The 25,208-nt window shown below is 32.9% G+C and overlaps 1 long non-coding RNA gene across 1 annotated transcript; it reads right to left on the reverse strand.

Moving 5' to 3' along the window:
• Nucleotides 1–13,474: 13,474 nt before the first annotated feature.
• Nucleotides 13,475–18,892, reverse strand: LOC146995851 (uncharacterized). Its single transcript, XR_015042570.1, has 3 exons — nucleotides 18,734–18,892; nucleotides 16,844–17,013; nucleotides 13,475–13,642 (listed from the first exon to the last, which is right to left on the reverse strand). It is a non-coding gene; the product is annotated as an uncharacterized LOC146995851 (long non-coding RNA).
• Nucleotides 18,893–25,208: the final 6,316 nt, after the last annotated feature.

A 25,208-nucleotide genomic window follows, 5' to 3' on the forward strand; every position in this document is an offset into this window, starting at 1 on the left:
GAATTTAAAAAATTAATGGTGCAGTTTACAGATTTCTAGGATTTTTAGCAGAGCTGAAACAGCTTAACGATAAACTGCTTTTACCTTTACCACTTTGTAAAATTTTCTACATTTTTTCTTTTTCACTTTCTTTGTATGGGTGTTTAATAAATGATTTTATTGGCCGAAGTTTTATTTCTTTCGAAAGCTAACAAAGTTTGTTGTAACACTTCAAGACGGCCATGTGAAAATAAGGGCAGCAATATATGCATTCAATATTCATAAAGATCTCATATTAGTTTAGAGGAAGAACTGTGAAAAGCTGATTCAAAAGTATCATTTGCAGAGAACGTAAAAGCAAATTTCTTACAGGGCGACTCAAAGTGCGACAATAATTCTTAATGTCTGCAAACTCGCGAAGTTCTCTTACGAAATGGGAATTTTATGAATTTTATGAAAAATGGGATAAAAATTAAAAATGCAGAACTTTGAATAAACACCATTTTCATCAACTACAAGAAGACAAACCGGTTGAACATTTTGAGCACAATATCCAATTCCTAAACGTTTGCTGCGTTTACGCAAATTAGAACGTAAAAGCAAATTTCTTACAGGGCGACTCAAAGTGCGACAATAATTCTTAATGTCTGCAAACTCGCGAAGTTCTCTTACGAAATGGGAATTTTATGAATTTTATGAAAAATGGGATAAAAATTAAAAATGCAGAACTTTGAATAAACACCATTTTCATCAACTACAAGAAGACAAACCGGTTGAACATTTTGAGCACAATATCCAATTCCTAAACGTTTGCTGCGGCACGTTACTTGCTCTAACTTTATCAAGTGATTAATTTTATAAATGTAAATTTTGTCCTTGTTTCTCTTTGCTTCAATACTTTTACTTATTTTCTTTGGCATTATAATACACGCTTATATTCTGTAGCAAATATTTCAAGAGTTTCAATAGTTGTAACATTTATTGCTTTTCTTAAATGATCAAACTCTATAAGTCACACTCTGATTCGCTTTTATTAATCATTTTAGTTTAGACAGGTAAAGCCATATGTCTAATCGTTGGACGCATCTACAGATATAGTACGCAAATTAGTATTATTTAAATAATTTTGAAATTTATTGTCTAAAAATCAGCTTAAAACTGCTTTTTTATTTAAAAAACAGACATTTTATTAACCCTATCGAAAGAATCTGTACGAATAAGGACAAGGAATTTATAGAGGAAGTATTTGTAGCAAATATTGAACTATAACAGCTTAAATCTAACTTAAATTAAAATGTGAATATTTTTCTTTTAATTATTTTCCTTTCCTGCTAATTAAAAATCACAAATTTAGAACAAATTAAGATACAGCTTATTAAAAAAGGGAAAGTAAAAAATTATTATACATAGCAATACAAGATAGATTTCCATTAATAAATTAGCTGTCGCCATCTATACAATTCATCTTCGTTCCTCCAAAATTGGATTTAAAAAGAGGAAAGTAATTGAGCAGTTGCAGAATAAAAACATGATCAGAAGTATCCACGTGCTAAAAATTATGGACACTTTTGTAAAGGCATCGCAATAATTCCGTAATATCCTGGAATGTCAGGATAAACGATAAGAAATTAACTGCAAGATCACTTTTTATAAATGGAAGTTATTTTTGATTCCTTAATCAGAGATACAAGCATTTTTGATTCCTTAATCAGAGATACAAGCAAGAGCTTTATATTACAAGATCTGTGCTTCCCAACCAGAACTCTGAGAGTGTGATGTCATTAACTCAAAATTATATTCAAAAGAAACTATTCCTCACTCCGTTTATGTTTTCGTTTCTTCCTGTTTCACATGTCAAGTGAAGTCACTGAACTCGAGCATTGAAAAGAACGTAAATGTTTCTATCTGCTGACTTTGGATATAGGCACAAGTGGGAGGAACTCCAGAGGTTCATCACTGGTAGTGCAGATATAGTCCCACCGCTTTAACGTGCATTTCAGCTTGTTGGAGAACACCTTGTCGGGCGGTCCGAGAGTCGTCCATTTCTCTTCTCCTGCAGCAATCTGCTTGAGAAGTCTTGCTAGGCTTGCTAGTACTTTAAGTGCTCTCACGGCACAGAGACACAATGCACTTACAAATATCTATGTGTTCTCTGGATTTCAAGCCTAAGCCCATCGTTACTGCAGCCAGCGACCATTATACTCTGCTGTGAGGCTGTGTTGCAATACTGTTATATTTATATAATATATTTGTTCACTATTATTTCCGCCGTGGAGGAAATGCTGCTCTGTTTGGAGCTCCGCTTTAACTGATGATAAAGTGCGTTTAATTACTGCTAAATTAAATTACATTAATCTACAGTTCTTTATTTTCAATAATATTTAAATTATAGTTTGCTTTTCTATATTTTAAAGGTAGAATATATCGTATTCAAATAAATCACTTTTACTATCACTACAGATGTTAAAGTTTTGGTTGCTGTGCAAACATTCTGACTAATCAAGTAAAGCGTAGTACCAAAATATGACTGCATAAACATCTACCAGATGTTGTAAAATTTTACAATATCAATCAAAAATTTTCCAGTTATAAATTAATAACATTAAGAGACATAAAAATCATTATTTAACTTTTTTCAAATGCGAATAATTTGTATGATATCTGATACGTTTAATTGTGCATGTAACCTCTTAGAACTCTTTCAAGATAAAAGACTTTTGAGCCGAAACGATAGAGAGTGTTTTCTCGAAATGTTTTTATTTCGATTAAAATTAGTCGCTTATCTATCATCAATATAGCAAATATAAGAAATGTGATGAAGATAAAAGTTACTTAATAGATCCATTCGAAGCAATGGTTTCTATTTGTTCCCTTGAAGAAGGCGATTAAAAGTAGTAATTGGAAAAAAATAATAGGTTTGAGAATATGTTGTACCTTTGAAACGAGGTGAAATAATTTTTTGCGTTCGCAGAAGTGAATCATTACAAGCACTTACGGAAAGTAACATGTGGAACATATGTGAAAAGTTAAAGATTTTTAAAACAAATTTTACAAAAATTATATGAAGATTTCCCCTCAACCTTCTTCCCGTCATCATTAACAGTGCAAGAGAATAGCAAATGCATTTTTATAATATGCCTGCATCACAAGAGTTTTGAAGCTTTGCAGCTGAAACGCTGTTATTCAAATCATTTGCTTCTACGTCGTTACTTTCTTCTACATAAATAAGTATCATACTATATAAATAAGTATCATACTATATAAATAAGCATATTTCTTCTATATAAATAAGTATCATACTATATAAATAAGCATATTTCTTCTATATAAATAAGTATCATACTATATAAATAAGCACATTTCTTCTATATAAATAAGTATCATACTATATAAATAAGCCTGCATCACAAGAGTTTTGAAGCTTTGCAGCTGAAACGCTGTTATTCAAATCATTTGCTTCTACGTCGTTACTTTCTTCTACAATAAGTACCATACTATATAAATAAGCCTGCATCACAAGAGTTTTGAAGCTTTGCAGCTGAAACGCTGTTATTCAAATCATTTGCTTCTACGTCGTTACTTTCTTCTACAATAAGTATCATACTATATAAATAAGCATATTTCTTCTATATAAATAAGTATCATACTATATAAATAAGCATATTTCTTCTATATAAATAAGTATCATACTATATAAATAAGCATATTTCTTCTATATAAATAAGTATCATACTATATAAATAAGCATATTTCTTCTATATAAATAAGCATCATAGTATATAAATAAGCATATTTCTTCTATATAAATAAGTATCATACTATATAAATAAGCATTTCTTTTATGCAAATAAGTATCATGTCTAAATAAAACTTCAATAGCCTTAATATGTGTTGCATTATTTTAAATTAGACATTTATAGTGCAGTGTATGTGCGGGTTCGTAATCGATTGAATGCATACAGAACATTCATTTTACCAAAAGGAACACTTCACAGTTCTGGAACTTTCCACAAAAATACCCGTACAGCTCTTTTCACCATCACAGAGGACAATCAATCAATGCACTTCAAATTACTAAGAATGCTAAAGAAAACTCATCTAACACGGGTATCTCAATACTTCGAATTCAGCTCTGAACTAACAACTGATAGCAGCTGCTCTCTTCGGTCTTACACAGTTTTCACCCGGCCGTCAAGAGATCTCTACTAAATTCCATTTCTCAAAATTACTCGAAGGCATATAACGTTACATTTAAGGGCCGGATACCGTTACAGTTGCATGTAGTGATCAAATGCATTTATTCAATTGAAGCACTCACTGCTTTTATACAAGGACCGAAACAAAATATCGTCACATAGTCGCCCAAATTTAGCGACTTTCGGCGATTTGTTGTCAAATTTCGCTACAAAAATTAGTTTCCAAACCCGTCCGCTACTTGGCGATATATCGCCCACTTAACCAGGCAGCCATGCACTCAATGTTAAATAGACTTGCCCCTGTATTCTTACGTTTCCAGAAAAGCTTCGCGTCTTTAGTTTTAATGTCAAATTGTACAAAAAAGGAATTACTGCAATTTTACTAAAATTATTTACAGATGTACAAAATTCGTAACATTGCTCGCTTCCCAGAGACTGCACCTCCCGACAATACAATCCCTATACAGGAAGCCGCGGTTACAATTAAGAAAAATTAGTTCAATATTAAAATAGTAATTTCAATAAGTAACAAATCAAATCTTGAGTCAACGAATAAAGGCATAAATTCACAAATTTATATAGAAATAGGACCATGATCTTAGTATACTATTGGGGACTACGTACAATGGCCATAATAAGGGATTATCCTAGCATAATGAATGATTTAAGTATAGAATTTGATGACTTACGGATCCGAATTAAGACAGCGTTCAGCCTGTTTCGGACAATGTAAGGACAGTTCCAAGAAGACTGTAGTTTAGGAGAAAGTGCTTTCCGTCGAATCGAGTCCCATAACCACATTTTTTCACTATCGTTGAATCGATGTCCCGTAGCTGTCGTATCAAACGGGGTCTTCATCTTCTCCGACACCAAGTTGACACGATCTCGTGCAAAAATATGCATGGCTTCAAATCATGCCTGGAGTTCTTGGATGTATTCCTCGGGCGATGAAGGTGCATCCGGAGGGCGACCCAAAAGATCACAAGGCAGACAAAAGTCACGATCTAAGAGCATCTGTTATGGGAAATAGCGGTAGTGTAGTGGACACTGCGATAAGCCAGTAAAAATAAAGGCAACTTTTTGTCCTAGTCCTGCTGATTTCTGGAAACCGCCAGCGAGAGGTTATTAAGAATGGTTCGATTAAGTCTGTCTAACATCCCATCTGACTGAGGATGTAAAGGTGTGGTTTTGTCGATGCCGAGTAGCTTGCAGAGTTCTTTAATTACAGCAGATCCTTGATCGGAATGTGACTCAAGAGGCACTTCGAACCTGGAAATCCAGTGCTGTGTCATTAACTCTACTACCGTGACAGCCTCTTGATCAGGAATAGGAAAAGCTTCAGGCAACTTAGTAAAGTAATCAATGACAATCAGGATGTATTTGTTATCATCAGCTGTTCGTAGCAGAGGTTCCAGGAGGTCGTTTTCAGTCTTTAACTCCTGACACTTTTTTTTGGATCCGTACACACATCTTTGGCTGAGATGACATGTTAAAAGTAAGTCACTTCCTGTCTGAACAATTTCGTTTGGTGACACTTAATTTTGGAATCGCTTCCTTCGATTTCTGAAGCACCTTCTTAATGTATTCCAAACGTTCCCAGACGATGATGTTGTCATACAGGTATATCGGTCAGGCTCCACAGGAAATACCTCTCAACACCGTCTCCATGAGGATTTCGAATGTTTCTGTCGTATTTCATAATCCACGTGGAATCAACTTGAATTGCCGAATGTGCCGTCTTCTCTAGATCATTTGGGTGTATTTTCCCCTGCCAGTATCCACTCTTTAAATCAAGGGCCGAAAACCACTTGCTTCCAGAAAGTCTTCCAGGTTGTCGTCAATTCTAGGATGACGTTAGCTGTCTTTCTTCAAAATCTTGTTCAGCCGGTGATAGACAAAGCAAAACTATCTTTCTGAATAGAGATATGGAAGAGGTCCAAGGAATTACTGAAGGATCGTTAATGTCACTTTCTTGTATGTCCTTTTGAAGTTTTCCTACTTCTTCCTGTTTAGGAATCGGGAGACGTTTAGGAAATTGCTACGCTGTGTCAAACTGGTTCAAACTACGTCAGAAGATGAGAGAGAGAGAAAAGATCCTGAAATTCTTGAATCACACACTCTACAGCATTTCTTTCTTTATCGCTTAATTGTGCATGCTTCCGGTTACTCTTTCGTTTAACGCAAGTCACCCGAGGAAATTCTGCAACCCTTTCACCATCTTAGTGACTTTCGCCTTAACAGTTACTTTGGCAACTCTCACCGGGATAATGGTCCTCGATAGGTCGACAAGTGCCGATGCTTTTAGTACTCCTTTCGGGCTCTTGCAATTCTTAAAATATTCCATTATGCAAATTCCATTATGCTACGGATTCAGGAAGTAAAAATTTCTACTCTTGCTGGTACTGTGATATATTCTTGAGCTATTATTTGGTTAACTCCTTCATCTTTAATTTCAAACATGGTCATATCCTCAGAGGCAAAATGCAGTTCGTTATTCTTAAAGCCCAAGGAAAAATTGTTATTTTCTTAGAAAGTTTAATTGTATGTAGTGATCCCTAATATTTGATGGTGGACGGCACTCCCAAACGTGATGTTAACGGCCAACGTTCCATCGACTTCAATTTTATCAGAGGACACAGGGTAACAATGGGTGGCAGATGAGTTTACGTTTCAGTTGTTGAGCCAAATCGTTTCAGATAATTGTTATACGGGCTCTTGTACCGATGGTTATATTGCAAGGAACACTATTAATATGTCCATTACTGCCGCCACTCATTGCAGAAGTCTGAAATGCTTTGAAATGGGGCTTTTTATTCTATGGCAACCTCTGTCCCACGAGATGGTCTCTAATTTGTTTCTTGCGACCTTGCTGGGAAGCGGTCTTAGCTTCTGGGCCTTGGCGTATTCTGCAGTTCCTTCGTAGACGGCCTTCAGCACCGCAGTTCTAGAACTTTACGGTCGGCTTCTTGTCTCTCTTATTCTGTTTTAAGCCATTGATTTGCTTAGTTAAATCGTCTAGATTAAATCGTCTAGATATAGAATCTGATCCGGTGGCTCTCGGACCTTGAGCAGCTCTGATTGAATGGCGATCTCTGCGAATTGCTTGCTGAACTGCCTCGTATTTCATACTACAAATACACTGAAGTACTTTTTTAATCCTCGACATCGGCCATTCTTAAGGCTTCCTCTATCTCAGAATCCCAAATGCCGTTAATGAAGTACTTCATTAACACTTCGTTAAAGAAGTACTTCATTAACGGCATTAATTCGTTGAAGTACTTCGTTAAAGACAGTATTTCCTTTGTTTCTGTTTGGTAATACGAAAACGCGAAATGAGACAGGCTTTCAGCATATGTGGTGAGCTTCTGGAGTGTTTCTATACGCTTTTAAGTGAAACCTGCTTTAACCTTTTAAACATTTCTTCCCTAAACGCAGCACCAGTGCTCCGGATTGAGCTTCGAAGTCCAGCGTCTTTTTTTTGGGGCAGAGTTTGGAGGATATCTGCTGCGTCTGCTTTCAGAGAAACGTTGAGATGACAGGATTTAGCTTCGGAATCCCATCCATTTGCGGTTGTCGCTATAGTTAACTGCGTTTTGTACACTTGCCAGGGAGTCTTTCCATCATATGTGGATAGCTACATAGAGGGTTCAGATTTTTCAAGCTAAGTATCCCGTCCGTTTTTATCAATTTTAACCGAAATGTAATATGTTGTTTCTATTGATAAAACGTCTTAAATGCTGAAATTGGAAAACTTTGATATATTTTTTCTTTAAAAACTGTAATGAGCTTCGAGTAAAGCACCATTTTCGGTTGTCTTTTAGAAACTGTTATAGGTTTCAAGTAATGAACTACTTCCTGTTGCCTAGTTTTACCCCAAATCTAATCAACCCTTAAATGAATGCAGAATGCTTAAAGAAAACGAAGTTTTTATAAGTTTGATATAAGAGTTATAGTGAATGAAAAAAATCATCAGATGCATACACACAGACAGATATCATTGTAATAAAAGTAAAAATGCGTTTTGTTTGTTCCCTAATTTATTTTTATTTACTGATTACTGACTGCCGAATTTTTGTAAAGAAAACATTACCTCCTTTACCTATGTAGGTTGAAATCATAGCATTTAGGTATCATAGCATTTTATTTAAGCGTCATAGCATCTCATTATATTGATCGTACTGTAGAGAGATTAGGATTTTTGGAAAAGCCAGAGAGATGAAAAATTAGCATTCGCCTTCGCCGGAAATCGAACCACGGACCTCTGGAATACCGGCTCAGCGTGCTACCGTTACACCACGAAGGCACACTAGGGAAGTGGGAGAAATACCTTATAGTACCATCAGGAGATAAGGCACGGAAACCATCGGATCATGCTACAACTACAGACAGATACAGGTACAGGTACAAGTAGGGGGACACCAGGTATTTACCAACAGGTGATCCAAGTGTTGTCCCTTCCTACTAACTTTCTCAAATAGTTTAACTTAGAGCAGAAGATGCCCAGTTACCGCTACACTGCGGGCACTACCACTGCCAGCAGAGCATTAGGGGCTCGTTTCGCATGTCCCGAGTGCTTCGTTTGTACATTTATATCTATGAAAGGTTTCATTTTGCGTAATGGTACATGGATATTACTTCCACATGGTGATACAGCTGATATTACAGGGAAGTTACAAATTTGTTAAGTGTTATTAAATCATATAGATTGCAATTATTTTCATATTTTTGTTTGATTGAGTATTTTGTCTGTTGAAGTTCTACAGTTCTTTCAGTCAGTTCCGTGATGCTTACATTTCTTGCAAGGAATTTGTTTTACATATAGCATATTTTTACACAGATTTCGTATTTGCATTCATTTTATTGCTATCACATAGTTTGCAAAAATCCATATTATGAAACTTATACCATATTAAATTTATTTATCATAACACTGTTATGAATATACATGCTGTAGTGCAGTTACATTAATTTGAATTTTTAATATAATTTATGATTGTACAAGTACTTAATTATTATATACGAAGTTCTGTGGACGAATTTATCTATCGTACTTTTCGCTAGTTATAGTGTAACTAGTTGTGAGACAAACGGGGAGGGATTATGTTACATGGGGGCACATAACTCTTATCCTTTTGCTGCTAAGAACTCGGTTATGTTTTGTATTTTTATTCGAAGGTGTTTATTTGCTTAAAATATAATTATCTGGATTGCCCCTATCTCCACATACACGTGGGTCACTTTCAGAGTTGTTTCTTTTATAGAAATATCTGGGGAAGTGGCCATGTCCAGTAATATAGCAATTTATGTAAGGGTTAATGCTATTGTTCTTCTCTTTGATGCTTGCAATAAATCTAAAGGCTCTTCTGCCTTGTTGTGCGTTTTGCCACTAGTATTCCTATCTTTTAATCATTATCTCATTTAAAGGTTTTTTTAATTTGGGATTATTCCTACAGACATCATTTGTGAACGATACGTTGTTACTGAAAAGATAAGGGAAGACTTGAATACTGTAACACTATAATTTTTCACCGTCTACCGATTCTTATGTAACGCTCCCTAGTATCGCATGGAACTTTAAGCGCCCCCTTAAAGCACTTCAGCGCTTAATGGAGACAGATGTTTCCCATTTTGAGAACCGTTATGTTGAATAAATGAAATATATTTAAGGGTAGCAAAGCTTTTGAGTAGACTTAAAAAAATTTTTTTAATATCAATGATACAGTAAGGAACACGACTGACAATAATCAATTTCCTCAGTAAAATGAAATTTACGAAAAAGATTTATATTTTAATGGAAATGACTGGAGTGTATAAATTAGCTTGGAAGTGGCACAATGGCATATTTCCAAAACAGTAAATAAAAAAAAAAAACGAAAAGTTATAAATCCTTAATGAAAAACAGCGGAATATGAAATTATTCTTGATGTACTCTATGCAAGTTTCTGGGTACTTAGATATGTGCATTCATAGAAAAAAAATAGACATTTAGATATGACAGTCATTCAGTTAACAAATGGCTTTTAGAGAAATCATAGTATTATACTTTTATGGAGTGAAATACTGATATTAAAGTGCTTTACTAGCAGTGAGTCGCACGTTAAAAAATTCTCTTACTTCTTTGTCTTTAAGAGATTTAAATGAACTTAAAATTCGAAATTGTGTGATAGAGACTTAATGAAAAGGATATGAATTTTTTAAAAAAAAGAACTAAGATATTTTACTTCCGCAATAGAATATATAGGCGTACACTATTACAAACAGATAAAAGAAAAATACATAAGATGAAAATTTACGTTTGCATTATAATAATCGAATTTCAACAACAGACACCGCATCATATCAGATACAGTACTTACAAGATATAAATAAAGAAGAACTGGGACGAAGCATAGGAAAAGGAATGAGTGCTTTAAAACGACACATTCTCTTTTATCAAGTGAAAATAAAGTCTTTACCGTAACTGAGATAATTTGCCTATAGTTAGATGGGATATCCAAAATAATTAATGGTCTTCAAAGAAAATTCAACAAACATTTAGTTATTAACTTTAACTACTATGCGTACTATATCTACTATGTTTAAAATAGTTTAGAGATGTATTGCTCGATTTCTACATCAAATTTTGGCTTTAAAAGTATGTAATGATAATTTTTTATTTTACTGCTATACTATTTTCCAAACGATATCTGTAATATCACTAGAGTTTAATAAACAAATTCTTCTTTAGAATTTCCTATTAAATTAATTATTGTTAAATGACATGTTGAGTCTATAAGTAGAGAATTTCATCTAATGTCGGTTATATTACTTGTCGTAAACAACCCTCTTCCAGTTTTAATTAACGGAATGAAAAGCAAATATATTTTAAATTGTTTTGGATTACGAAAGACCGTTTGAAACTTTTATCATTTATACTTCTGCCATTAACAATTTTCGCTTGTTTCATGATTTTTATAAATTATGTTTTTGCCTATTTTCTCTGTCCATGATGTATATGTTGATGTATTGTGCTTCCCAATATCATCCGGCTAACTTTCAGGATAATGTACGAAAAGAGTTAAAAATATCATTATTGTTTTCATTTTTATCATCTACCAAAAACGTGCTTTCATACTTTTAAAAACCAATGAGGATATCTGTACCAGTAAGTGTGTGGACTAAGAAGCAATGTGAAGTGTGTGGACTAAGAAGCAATTTACGTCTAAGGCTAATGGTAAGTTTTACATATTACATTCTTTGTTACTTTCCGTGTCGAGAATTTAATACATACCTTGTATGCACAACCAGAACAGGTGATAAATCTCATTTTTTATATTGAGGTAGATACATATAAAAATAGCAGATACACGAAAAGTAAACAGCGAACATATATGTCTTCTCGGGCTATGTGGAGGTTTAAATAAAGAATTTTTATCTTTTGGAAAGGCAACAAATGCATGGTACTGTAGATAAATACTTTGGCAGAGTAATGTTTTTAAGGTGCTATGTTTCAGTCTTTTTACGAGTAATTCCTTCAAATACAAAAGGCTTTTAGACTCCAAATTGCAAATTCAATTATGTTTCTTTCAAAAGCATACTCATTTGTTGAATTGGATTTAGATTTCTTTGAGACATTTAAAATTCATAAAAATCTCTCTGCAAATACACGGCTAGCCGAAATCCCCTTAAGAGATTAGTGGTAGGGGTAAAGGGTTGGGAAACCTTTGGACTGTATCTTGAGGTGTTCTTCATGGGAACCTTAGCAGTTAGCAAGGTCCCACGGTACCTAATATGCCTATTTGGATGCATATATGCCGGCCTTGCCCCAGGCTACCTGTTGTTGGAAGAGTAGAACCGACAGCCTCAGAGACTCTTAATTCGAACTAGTTTTCCAGGAGAAAGTCACGCTTTGAATGACATAGAACCATTAGAGGAGACCATGTTTCCTATTAGCCTCCTTTTTTTTCATATGTCAACTTCTGCTCTAGACCTTCTTTATCCAAAAAGCCTCATGCACGATCACTTCGGTGGACTATGACTATTGTAAGGTATAATATTCTATAATACGTTAATTTGTGTCCATACCAAAGTTAAAGTCTGCGCATTAATATTAAGGAGAATCGACCAGATGAGAAACTTCTGTTAATCATAGGTCTTTGAAAAGACCAGTATAACTGCTAGATAGGCATCCTCTCTATTTAGATCACGAAGGTACGTATAAAAGAATGAGAAAACTCCTTACGTTATCTCATACTCAAAACATTCAGAATGTTAATTTAATATATTTTTCAAAAAGATATTTTTATCTTTAAAATGGCATGCAAGTTAAAGTTAACATATATTATGCATTTTCATGACTGAAAAACAATATATTCACAAAACTCTTTACGAATATACATTCTCATAAATCTGTACTATACGCATGTGCAACGCATATCTGTGCACTATATAAAAAATCAACGAAAAATCAAAAATGCATCAAGAATTTAGCAGCCAGCCATGATATTTTGTTGAACTTTCTGCAGATTCCGTTCAATCAACACTCATGTAAATGCTAAAGGGTCCTAAATTAAAAAAGGTATTACAAAATAAATGAAGTTACCTTAAAGAAGGAAAAATTATTTGTATATTATATAAATCCATTCGTTTAAAATGAAATATTCACCTCATGTAATGGTTTTGCTAAAATTGAGTTGTTCCTAAATTTAAGCTCCGATTTGAGATATGATACTATCATGTTAATTTAGTAAGAAATAGTTATTGTTATTATGTATTTAATTGACATTCATCATGGATATTTCAATTGTTGTCCACGGCCACAAAATTGTAGCGAAATTATTCTGGAAAATCTTAGGCTACGTAGTTTGATGATTTACACCACTATTTAATAGCGAATTTTGCGGTTTTCCTTCAATTATAAATATGTTTCATATGCTGTTATAAACATTTTTAAAGAAATATAAAATTATTCATATACTCAAAAAAATTTCTTGTTAGAAAGCTATCATGTGAAGATATAGTTCTTTATTTATTATTTTTTTAATGTTTATAACATAGAAATGCACGTTTCATTTGAAGACCAACAAAAGAAAATAACAATTTTATAGGCTTACAGATAGATACTCGAAAACGTATCATGATGAATGATCCTTATGAAAATTTAAATAGCACTTTTAAAATCTTCAAACATAGCATCTTTATTGCATTTTAAAATTCTTGAATAGTTTGCAAGTAACTTTTGTTCGTAAGGTTTCTTTTGAAGTTTTAGGCATAAATCCGAATTTTTATTAACGAAAAATGTTTGAGATGATGCACAGAAATATAAAAAACATAAATCTTTATTTGTGAGATCCTGTAAATTTTACATTAAAATTGAAGAATTTAGGCAAAAATTCTTTCAGATAATTTTAAAGAGGGAAATAAATTTAGCTTGCAGTCCTTTTCTGAAATATTTCTTCTATTTTCAGGTACAGGTTTTCGAAATAAATCTGAAAGAAAAAATATATAGTCAACTTGGCAATGTAGTTAAATTAAAAAAATAACTTTCTCAATTTAAAAAGAAGAACTAAGAAAATTTAGAATAATTTAAATACAGCTAATGATGAAACAAATCCAAGTCTTAACTGAAGTTTAATGTTATATCAAAACCGTGAAAAACAACCTTATATTTAGCCTAGGTATAATGAAACACTCAATCGATTTCGAGGGCAGCTAAAGGTCCCTCCTCATCAGGAGAAAGAAATACATAGAAAGAAGAAAATAGGAATCACAGAAACACGTGGTGCTTATCAGCACTGCACGTCGTTATAACTAGATTTTTAATCAGAGTTGCACTGGCCGCCTACTTTTACTGAGACTGAGCCAGGCTGTCTCAGTAAAAGTAGGCGGCCAGTGCAACTCTGATTAAAAATCTAGTTATAACGACGTGCAGTGCTGATAAGCACCACGTGTTTCTGTGATTCCTATTTTCTTCTTTCTATGTATTTCTTTCTCCTGATGAGGAGGGACCTTTAGCTGCCCTCGAAATCGATTGAGTGTTTCATTATACCTACGCTAAATATAAGGTTGTTTTTCACGGTTTTGATTGTCACATTAGCGTGTTTCTCTTCTAGTCTAGTTTAATGTTATATGTTTTTCATAAAAAGTAAAATAATTAGCGAAAAATTACAGAAGATTGAATATCATTATTTTCTATTATATTCCCCTTTATATAATGTATTTTATATAATATTATATATATATATATATATAGTGTATCTTCAGATCAAGCGCAATAGATACAATTTAGTTTGCTGGTATATGATGTAATGAATATTTTTCTGCTTAATTATGCTAACCAATTTTTATCCTTGAATTTTAATTTTGAAAGAAAATTTCATGTCCAATTTTGGATTTTACTGCACACTTGTAACGCCAGTAATTAAATTTCTCACGTATTTTTAGTTAGCCAACAAAAATTGTAGAGATTCTAATAATTTACATTAAAATTTAAATATTCTACTTTAAGAATCAGGCTAATTTTACTTAGGGAAAACTAATAAAATAATCAGGATATTCAGATTAATTATTCTAAAAATTAAGTCTTTCTGTGTAATGCTATGCAAAATATTTGGCCTGAGTTTACTTTTAGGATTAATAATAATAATAATAATAATAATAATAATAAAGACAGCCAGAGAAAGGAAAAGAACAGCAAAATATTCATTAACGAGTTTCTATTTAAAGCCTAATTTTAAACTGACGTTCTAACTATGTAAAGAATCCTCTTGTGATCTACTGCGCGTGAGATATCAATTTAGAGCGTTTCTTAAAAAAAAAAAAAAAAAAAAAAAATTGAAGACATGAGATAAATAAACTTCAGTTATTGTTTGCTGGAACAAATTTTTATTTTTTAAAGGTTATAGAATAGCTATATCCAAAATCTAGACTGTAAAGTAATTTATCGTCAATCATATGAGTCTCTGCTAAATGCTTCATCTTATAACACCATCTTATAATCATTCATCTTATAACATCTTATAAACCATATAAATTACTTTTGTTGTTAATATACATTAGGTCAGTGTTGGAAATTTTCTTTAACTTTTCTCATCAAAAATCGCAGGGCTTGAATGATTTAATTTTTTAATATAATAGATAGTTTCGCGGATTTCATGCAAATTGTATCCCAACAACAAATAAGTTGGTCATCCCTTGTACACAATTTTTAACATATAATATTACAAAATTAAAATATTGCTAAAAAGAGGAAGAACACAAGAGTTACAGGATGAGAGCTGAGAAGATGTATTTAAAGATGATAGTGCCTAGTTTAAAGTAGTATTTGCGCATGGCAGAGCATACGAAGGCTATCTGCGGATGCCTTTGTGTAGGATATTTTAAGGAAATAACTTTTGTATTCACTTAACACATGAGGGAAAACACGAAAAATAACCATGCAGCCAGCCCATTCACTTGCTACTGAACCTGGATCGAGCTGCCAAAATTCAGCTGCGTTAAACACTTGCCTATTAGTGGAGCACTAGTGCCTAGGAAACCATCTTAATAAAAGTTTTGTTGGGCAAATGTTATATTGGAAAGAAACAATAGTCTTCTAAATGAACAAAGTTAAGTATTACTTAAAGAACAAAGAAATGTGTCATGACTTAACCTAAGAAAAGAACTCTTTTCGTGGAAGCTTTTCTATAAATAGTGTTTGGTGGCATTAAAATCACAAATGAAGAAAATGTGATAAAAACAGACACAGAAACATGCATTAATCCGAGATTCTAGCTCAGAGTAAGTCTCCATATGTTAAATAATTTTATCTCTTTAGTTTCTAGAATTTTAATTAACACAATCTTTGCGTGTGATAATATATTTAAGCATTCAAAATAATAAATTATGCTAGTTTTGCATATGAGAAAAATTTGATCAAGACGACGATATTTTACATAGAAGATGATGCTGGTTTAAGAACAGTCAGTTGTGGATAGTTAAAATTCCTTTATTTTAAGTATAGTATTGTAGAGTCATTAGATTGCTTTTGAAAATGAGCAATGTCCTCGCCGAGACTCGAACCTGGACCTCTAAAATACGCGCCGAGTGTGCTACACCACGAAGACATGCAGGAAGGAGGGAGAAAATACCTTATAGTTTAACTGAAGCAAGTAGCAAGTAGCACACAGATGAATTTCACAAGCAGATTTTAAATCATACAGCTGGAAGATCACTGTTACTAGATGAAAGCAGGCATCAGAAAAATAAAGACTATGTTATTGTAATAGATTACGAAAGGAATGAAGTTCTTTTTTTTTTTTTTTCCGAAAAAGGAACATAGTATCACTTTATAATTACTGATAATTAAAAGTATTGGTATAAATATTTTTATTTTCACTTTTGATGTCACGCAGTTTTATGCGTCACTAATTTCATTACAGGAAGAATTATCAGAAGCTTTTAAACAGAAGGAGGAAATAATCAAATTAAAAAAGTGATCATATAGATTACAAATTTTTGAATTTTCAAAGTTCGAATATTTAACAGACATATTCCAACAAAATTAAATGAAAAGCTGCTACAAACTAAAATTAAAATTATATCTTAACATTATTTAATTACGAGTGTATCAAAGATTTAAATACTTAGCGAGACTAGTAACACCGAAAGGCTTTCTTATCACAACTTTACACTATTGAAAAACTTCGTACCTGTTGAAAGTTCTTTACTTCTTCCACCAGTAGGAAAGAGCTGGATTATAGGCATAGTTGTAGGCAGTCGGATAAGTATACGTATGGGCGGCTCCGTAGTAACCTCCGTAGTAATACGGCCACTGTGCGAAGGCACAAGCCACCAAAGCAACCAAAAGCAAGACGGCGAACTAAAGAAAGACAAAAGACGTTAGAACATTGTTTTTACATATATATAGAAAAAATGTGAAGATATTTCTCTCCTCATAAAATTAATAATGATTATTAATACACTTTTTACTAAATTATTTCAGTCTTATGAATCAATTTTCATTTTTTTACAACTATAAGTTATTAAGAAAATCTCATGAAGTTTCCAGATTAAATTTAAGGATTTACAAATGAAAATCTTGATAATTGCTTATGAGCAGGAATATTATCATACTCTCATAATTATAAAGTAATGGCTTACGAAGTACAATGCTAAATATCACACTGACTTTACGAATTACATTTTATAAAGAAATTTTTATACCAACGAATTGTAAACCATAGAATTCGTAGTTTTTTCTATAATCTTCAGTAATTATTTATCTTACAGAAAAGTACCATCAATAATTTTTATATTTTAAAATTACATTTTTCGAATTTTAATTGTTCAATTGTAGTATTTTTGATTACAATCTGTCAATTATTAAATCTGTCAACCTATATATTTACCTTAAATGAATAAATACGACCGTCACCCCACCGATGTTCTAGAATGTGCTCAAAGGTACAAAATAGTTAGGGATCCCTGTTGTAGGGATTCATTTTCATTATTCATTATCCTGCCATTTTGCCTACGCAGTCACCTTTACTTTAATCGACTCCCATCACGATTCAAATTAAATTCTTGAATTTGAATGAAAGCTCTTAGCAGTCACCGCTGACTTTCTCAATATTAATTTCACCCACTTTCTATCGTTTCCTCAAATCTTTTTAATTTCAGTATAGTCGGGTTTGCGGGCGTGAGTCGAGGGCCTGAGGTAAAACGTTCAGAAGAATTTCTGTCGTAAGTCTCATATTTTAAATATTTAAATTTCATTTTTTTGTTCTGTTAATACCGTAAGTGGGAAAATATTCTATTATTACAACAGCTGCGTAAATTGTTGGACTGGAAAATTAGATATAAAGGTTTGTTTTGAATCTTCTCTTGAGTTGGAATTACTTTACCACGTTATTAATCCAGAGGAATAGTCGTCTGTCTTTAGAACAGATATAGAATATTAGGTAGGTTAGTTAGGCATGTAATTAGGTAGGTTTGGTACATTGTCTGCCTATTAATTTCAAATTTGGTCAAAATTCTTCCATAATTGTTACCAGATCTGTTTAGTACGAATATTTTGAGAATAAAACTTCAGGCAAATCTTTATCTTATATACGTCTGTAATTGTTTGATGGAGTAATTATAAAATTAGAAAATTAAGCAAACAACAACAAATAAGCGAACTTTACCTTACATGAGTTCAAATTCACGTTAAATATTTTTATTTCGGAAAGATAAAGAATAAAAGACAGTTGACTTTTAAACTTGCCTTAAAAATTAGCTAGAGCGTTTGCTCGAAGTCTCGAAATAACAAAAAAAATTAGACACAATCATTTGCCTTTTGTATTCGTTATTATTTGTAATTTTCAGAAGTTGACAAACGATTTCATTGGAGTCGAGGAGCTAAAAAATCCGATTAACAATTTTCTATATATTCTGCTTTCGCAATAAAGTTAACGAAAGGTTTTAAGAAATACATAAATTATTTAAGTAATATTAATTTACAGTTCTAAACGAAATACAACAGTCCTTTTGCCAGTATTCATAGAAATTAAACTTATATATATATATACTGAAAAACATGATAAATTAAAAATTCTTACCAAGTATTGCATGTTGATGATGATTTTCTCGCTGGTAGAGTCAAGAATATAAATCTCCTCTCTCAGGATTGAGCTTTTATAGCAAAATTTGGGGAAAAAAATGTCAATGGAACAAAGGAAAGGACTTGGCAGTGAAGGCCAAACTCATCCAGATTGTGGAAGAACTTCTGAATTTGGGTGGAGTTGAGTAGTGCAAGTGTGTAACAGCTTCCCGCTCTCTCAGTAATCATTTTTGTTTATTTTAGCTTTCAGAAACAGATGGCTGCTAATTTATTCAAGTGGCTTTAAATTCCTCATATTTATCAATGATTTAATAACTACTATTTTTTTACTACTATTTTTGTTCTTTTAGTAGCGTATCACAATGAAAAAACCATTGGTTGCATAAAATAATCAGTTTGTTATTAAAGCTGATAACTTTTTTGTTACGTCAATTTTTAATCAAATTAAATAATTTCTCTCACTTGTTGCGGGGGAAGTTTAGATTGTAAAAACGGAAATCAGAAATTATTTAACTGCTGTAACTTTAATATTTCTTAATTATTTAATGATTAAAACGTAGAATGTAATGAAATAGAGAAAACTGGTAAATTCCTAACTGTGAAAATTAATAAGTTCCAGAGTTCGAGTCCGGGCGAGGGCATTGGACATTACCTAAACTTTTCTGCTCGGAAATTTCTAATGGCTCTACAGATTGTTAACAGCATTTTCTGTTAATTATAATATGAATTATTCTTTCTTCCTATTAATTTTAACTGACCTGGTATTAATAGTAGTTTTGAATTAAGCGCGGACATCGTTGACGGTATTATTCCAATAAACTATAAGAATAACTATGTGTTTATTGTAGAGCAAGTGAAAGAATTTTTTAAAAATTTTTTCGCTTGTCCATGTTTTATTTCAACAAAGTGTGTGCAATTAAAAATAAAGCATTTTTATTTCTACAAATCAAAATAGAAAGCACAGTTTTTTGATCAAAATGAAAAGTAAAACATCTTTATTTTAACAAATGGAAATCCAAATCTTAAATGTTTAACAAAAATAAGATTGCTTGCATTTTCCTAAACGAATTTGAACTAATATTTAGAGTAATTTTCTCCCTCATTATTTTTACAGCTGGAAAATCGAGAGACATTCATTATTTTTATGAAATTAAGTACTAAATTTTAAATCCTGCACGAAATCCTAAAATCCTTGAGGGGCACCATCAATAATTGCTACGCTCAAGTAAAAACTCATTTGTAACAAAGTCTCTTTCTGAATACTGTTTATATGTACAAATGAGAGAGGACACCAGTATTTCACGATCAGTTGTACAGATACAGCGCCGCTGAACTAGCTATTAAACTTAAAAAGTACTACTTCCCGTTCCCCAGTTGGTTATAGATCCTGTATAGGGTTTTGTTTCGCCTTCCTTTCTCGGTAACTTGTTCCTCTTTTGCGCTGACTCCAGTTTTCGTTTATTACTGCCTCTTCGTTCATCATGTCTCCGGCTTTGAAATAACCTATGTTTCTACAGTGGCGCCCGAACTAAAAAAGGTGGTGTATGATGATTCTCCACCACCAGGATTTTGCTACTGGGTCCCCTAATCCCCAGTTTCCCTTTAAAAGGGGAAAATATATGGTATTTCTCTCGCCTTCTTAACGCCTTCTTGGTGTAAAGGTCAGCACACTCGGCACGTATTCGAGAGGTCCGAAGTTCGAGTCCCAGCGAGGGCATTTCACATTTTTCACGTCTCCAGCATCAAAATATCCTAATATCTCTACAAGCTCCCCCCCTAATTTTGATGAAGAAAATCTCGGAGGATGCTCTCACCAATCTTCATTTACCATGAAATCACTCGAGAGGGTCTTCGGCACGCTTTCTATTTTGCATGCTCCCATGCCACATAGGCAATACAAAGTTCATGCCTTCTCCTCGATTTAAATCCGACCCCAATGATACAACAGCCAGGAACACTAGCGACTATACCTATCAAGACAGATGCGATAAAAGCCACTTCTTTCTGCCATCAGAAAAAAATGGACAAAAGAATCTGAGTTTTAAGATTTTATTGCTTTTAACAAACGGCCTTAATCATCCTTATACGATAAATGATTTAAGTTCTGCTTTTATCTCCTAACACATCTATTTTTCAACGTAAGGATCTTAGGATCTCCTTAATCTTTAATACTTGTGATCCAAAACTGACATATGTACAAGCAATAGAAGATATTAAAAATTATAACTGTATGTCATAACTGAATTCTCAAAGAAATTCATTAAAAAATTTGCATCTCAAAATATTCTAGCATTCCGATAGCAAGTGGCATATTTGAGTATAACAGTCACACGGAAAGAATTTTTGCTACACTCTACCAGATAATCGTTTTGGATTCAGCCAACTACTGATTTTATTGCTGGCTATACGCAGCATGATCAGTGCACTGTAGTCAAAGCTATTTAATAAATTATAGCTGATGGATTAAAAAATAGTCTTTATTTTAGAAGACTCAGCAAATACGCAGGAACTATTGCAGTAACATCGCGAAAAGTTGAGTGAAAGTGATCTAATCAATATCCATCCATAACGATGGTATAAATTTCGCAATGATTTCACAAATTTCTGATGATGAATATACTAATGAAGAAAACGTTCCCAGAAGTTAAATGAACTATGAGGAATTGAAGAAAATGTTTCTCACTGCTGAAAAGTTGAAAACATAAATTATGGCGTTGGATCTAAATTTGGAAAGAAATATTCATGTTTACTGCATAAACGAATGAACACTGAGTTGCTAAATATTCAGTAATAAGATAACATAAAACCAAAAGCGTACTTAAGCAGTAGACATTAATTTCTTTTTGAAGCTGTAAACTTGAAAAAAAAGGAATGCCTCGTAAAGAATTGAAGCCACTTACCTTCGGATTGCGACCCAGAAGTAATATATCACGAAAGCATGCATAAGTCCAGGGAAAAATTCCTTATATTCTCTGCTGCTGAACAGTTCCTAGAAGCTGGAAAGGGACCCATTTGGCCAAAGCTAGGTATTGAAAAATTATAGACCACTTCATTTTAGTCGGCGCCATTGTAATAGTATTTTTCGAAGTCAGAAAGGGAAAAAAATCACTGAAGACTTTGTCGGGATTCTAAATATGAAGCAGATCCGTACGGTCGTGCGATTACTTAATTCTGAGAGCGCACTGCGAAAGGAGATAATTAATTCCTTATAAAACTGTTAGGTAACCTGTCTCCAAAGAAATTGTACATTAAATTTTGCTTCCCGTATGACAAAACTAATTCATTTCATACTCCATTTTACTCTCCTTTGTATAAATGTTTGAGAGACTGCTTGTCAAGACTGTTTGTTTGAGAGTGAGAGACACTTGGCAAAGCCATAAGAGATATTTGCTTAAGATGATGAATGACTTCATGGTAAACTTTCTGATGGAAATTGGCTCGTATTCGCGTCACAAATAAGGAAACCATGAAAAACAACTATGCTTCAGCCCCTTCGTTGGAAAGAACCCAAACTAGGCCGAACTATAAGCATTTGGCAGTCTTAAGCACTCGGCCTCTGTTGGGGCGTATGAAATTTTGTGTGAGTTGAAGAGAAATATAAAAGGAGATATTGAAAAATAATTACAGAATGTTTTTACGAATTTGTATGTTAGCATCATTATTTCATCTAACATATTATTTCAAAGTGACTGACTAACCTCGTTAAACGTGGTACATTTCCGTGCAGTAATTTTACAAGAATTCTAATAAATATTTTTAAAAATTTTCCAAATAAAACTAATATTATTTCTATGTTAAATTAAACATATTATTCCTATGTTAAATTTGCGAAGACTTAGTATGTAAAGAATAATGGTATGTTTTTAAATATCGTTTATGATTTTAGGCAAGACTTTTAAAAAATACTGTGGATATTATTCAAAGGTTTTAAAATATTCTAGTCATGTATATTTCAGACGACAGTAAACTATACTAGTTTAAAAAATTAAAGGATATTATAGAAATAAAGTTCAGTTACTTACTGAAAAATGATTAAAAATAATTTGCACAGAATCATATTTTTACAGAAATTACCATGTTTACCTGCTAATCAATCTCAAAATAATGAATTTAAGAGCAAATTTATGGGAACTTAAAAACAATAATTAAAGAGACATTTGGAGCGCTCCAATTTCAGGGACTAATGCAGCCCGCGCCCTCTTAGTTGAGTTCGAGTCTAGTGAGTAAGCTCGCTAATACATTCCAGTGATATCTTCTGTTTTTAGGGCAGTCATCACTTTTGCGCAACACAAAAAGTGAGAATTTTAGCTGATTCTTGAGTTTTAATAAGTCAAATTGTTTTGGTCATACATATATGAAATTTTCGGTATATCATCTCTATACATAGATGGATTATGCTTCTTGATTTATTTTACTTAATAGTGTATAAGAATTTGTTTTATAAAGAAAAAAAAACTAACTGTATTTTCCGAAAACTTAAAATTTGTACTGATGCACTGCGCGCAAACTGACAGTAATACGAATTTAGTTACAGTAATAATTTTTATAATTTTGTAATGAACTATCATTAGGTATGATTCTTCACCTATTTAAATTTTAAAATATCAAAGAATATTAACACCATTACAATAAGATCTTAGAAAACAGAAAAAGTATTAAAAATGTTTTAGTAAAATTATATAAATACTTAAAAAATAATTTTTCAAAGAAAAAAGTGGGTAAATTTTTTCAACAATATCATCATGTACTCACTCTAAAATTTTTAAATCAATAGATAGGATAAATATTTTTAAAGAGTGAGCACAAGTATGAAAATCACCATTTTGAGAAAAATGGTTTTAAAGTTTCAAAATTTTTAATATATATTCTCTCAAATAATACTAAAACAGTTTAAAACCGCCCAGCTGCAAACACCATACCCTCCTGTTCTTCAATAAGCTGTTACTGCAACAAGTTTGGCTCTTTTTCTTGCTCTGCGAGCATCTATTGTAGAATCTCTGCCTTTATTTCGGCTGACTAAATACGACGTTGATCAGTGTCTGCTGCAAACATGACTGCATTATCACCAATTCATAGTATGTAATCGCCCAGATTGACCATCATTATATATAATAACTGCCTCATTCACTGCTGTCTTAACAATATTATAACCACAACCGGAATTTTTAGGACACAATTTCCAAATCAAAGCAGTTAACGATTCATTTGTAATCTGTGTCTGTCCTCCTAAACACTTTTTTAGTAACAATCGCACGCTAAGATCTTTCAATATATCTTTGGTAGTATCCATTACAGGTGGTGGAATTGAATTTTAATTTTTGTACGATTTCAGATTTTCACTCGAAATCGCTCTTTGATATGTACACCACGAATCCTACCCTGTTGGGCAAAAATTGTGAGTAGGTTCCACGTGGGTTGAACGTTTGTGGTAAAATATTGCCCACACTGCCTTTTGCATATCTTTTACAGAATATCAGTGTTTTCTAATAGCATTTCCATAATAAATTGCCAATTGGGTTATATTAATATCCGTAAGGCGACCTTTTCCACTGAGAGTTTTACTGTCACTAGGTTTCTTCATTTCTTGCTTTAATTTAGTGCCCATTCCTTTCTGAATCTGTCCGACACATTCAATTTTACCAATATACATGACGTTAACAGTAAAAGTTAAAGCAATGTACAAGTGAACATTCGTAAGCACCTGCATGTACAAATGTAAACAAACGTCAGGTGATGATTTAAATGCCCGCTCTGGCAATATTTACCTCAGAATCGTTTTCTTTATTTCATAATTTTTAAGGTTCTAATTTGAATATCTTAACGCCGTTTGTTTTAACAGACTCAGAAATGTCTACAGCTTCTAAAAATGAAAAAAAATCGATTTTTTGAATGTATAAAGATGATGACTCCTCTTGTCTTTTGACACCAGCCATTCTCAATGTGAACGAGCTTCATCATCTATTAGCAAAAACATATGAGCGAAAAGCTCTCCAGAGAAGCCTTACATGAGATTACAAAATCTTTTCCTCATATCTGTGATTAGCTATGGAACATCCGTCAAAGATATACAAGTTTATATTGATGATTCCAGAGCAAACCATGAAACCGCTCACCTGGGAACGAGATCATTCATGAAACAGAAAAAGCAAATCGCGAGAGTTTCTCGATTCCTCCAGATCAAAACGCATCTAAAAATCTTGTTAGGATCAAGAATTCAAATTATATCTGGTCTCATCGGTAAATAGCATACAGTCCCTTTCCTCTTGGCTCCACGGAACATGATGATGATATCTTAAATGGTCGCTTTTAGCAGATGGAGTGAGTGGGGCATCAAGCATTGAATTTTCTCGCATAAAATTCCAAATTCTTGAAGTCCTTGCGCAGCACAACGACTGATTCGAGATACTTTGGAAACCTAAAAATCTGAAACCGATTCCCTTGCAATCTTTTTATGGTTTCTTCAAATCGGCAAT

Source organism: Stegodyphus dumicola, chromosome 8 (genome assembly GCF_044657685.1).
Source record: "Stegodyphus dumicola isolate Sdum_Otavi_A_Nest chromosome 8, ASM4465768v1".
NCBI lineage: Eukaryota > Metazoa > Arthropoda > Arachnida > Araneae > Eresidae > Stegodyphus > Stegodyphus dumicola.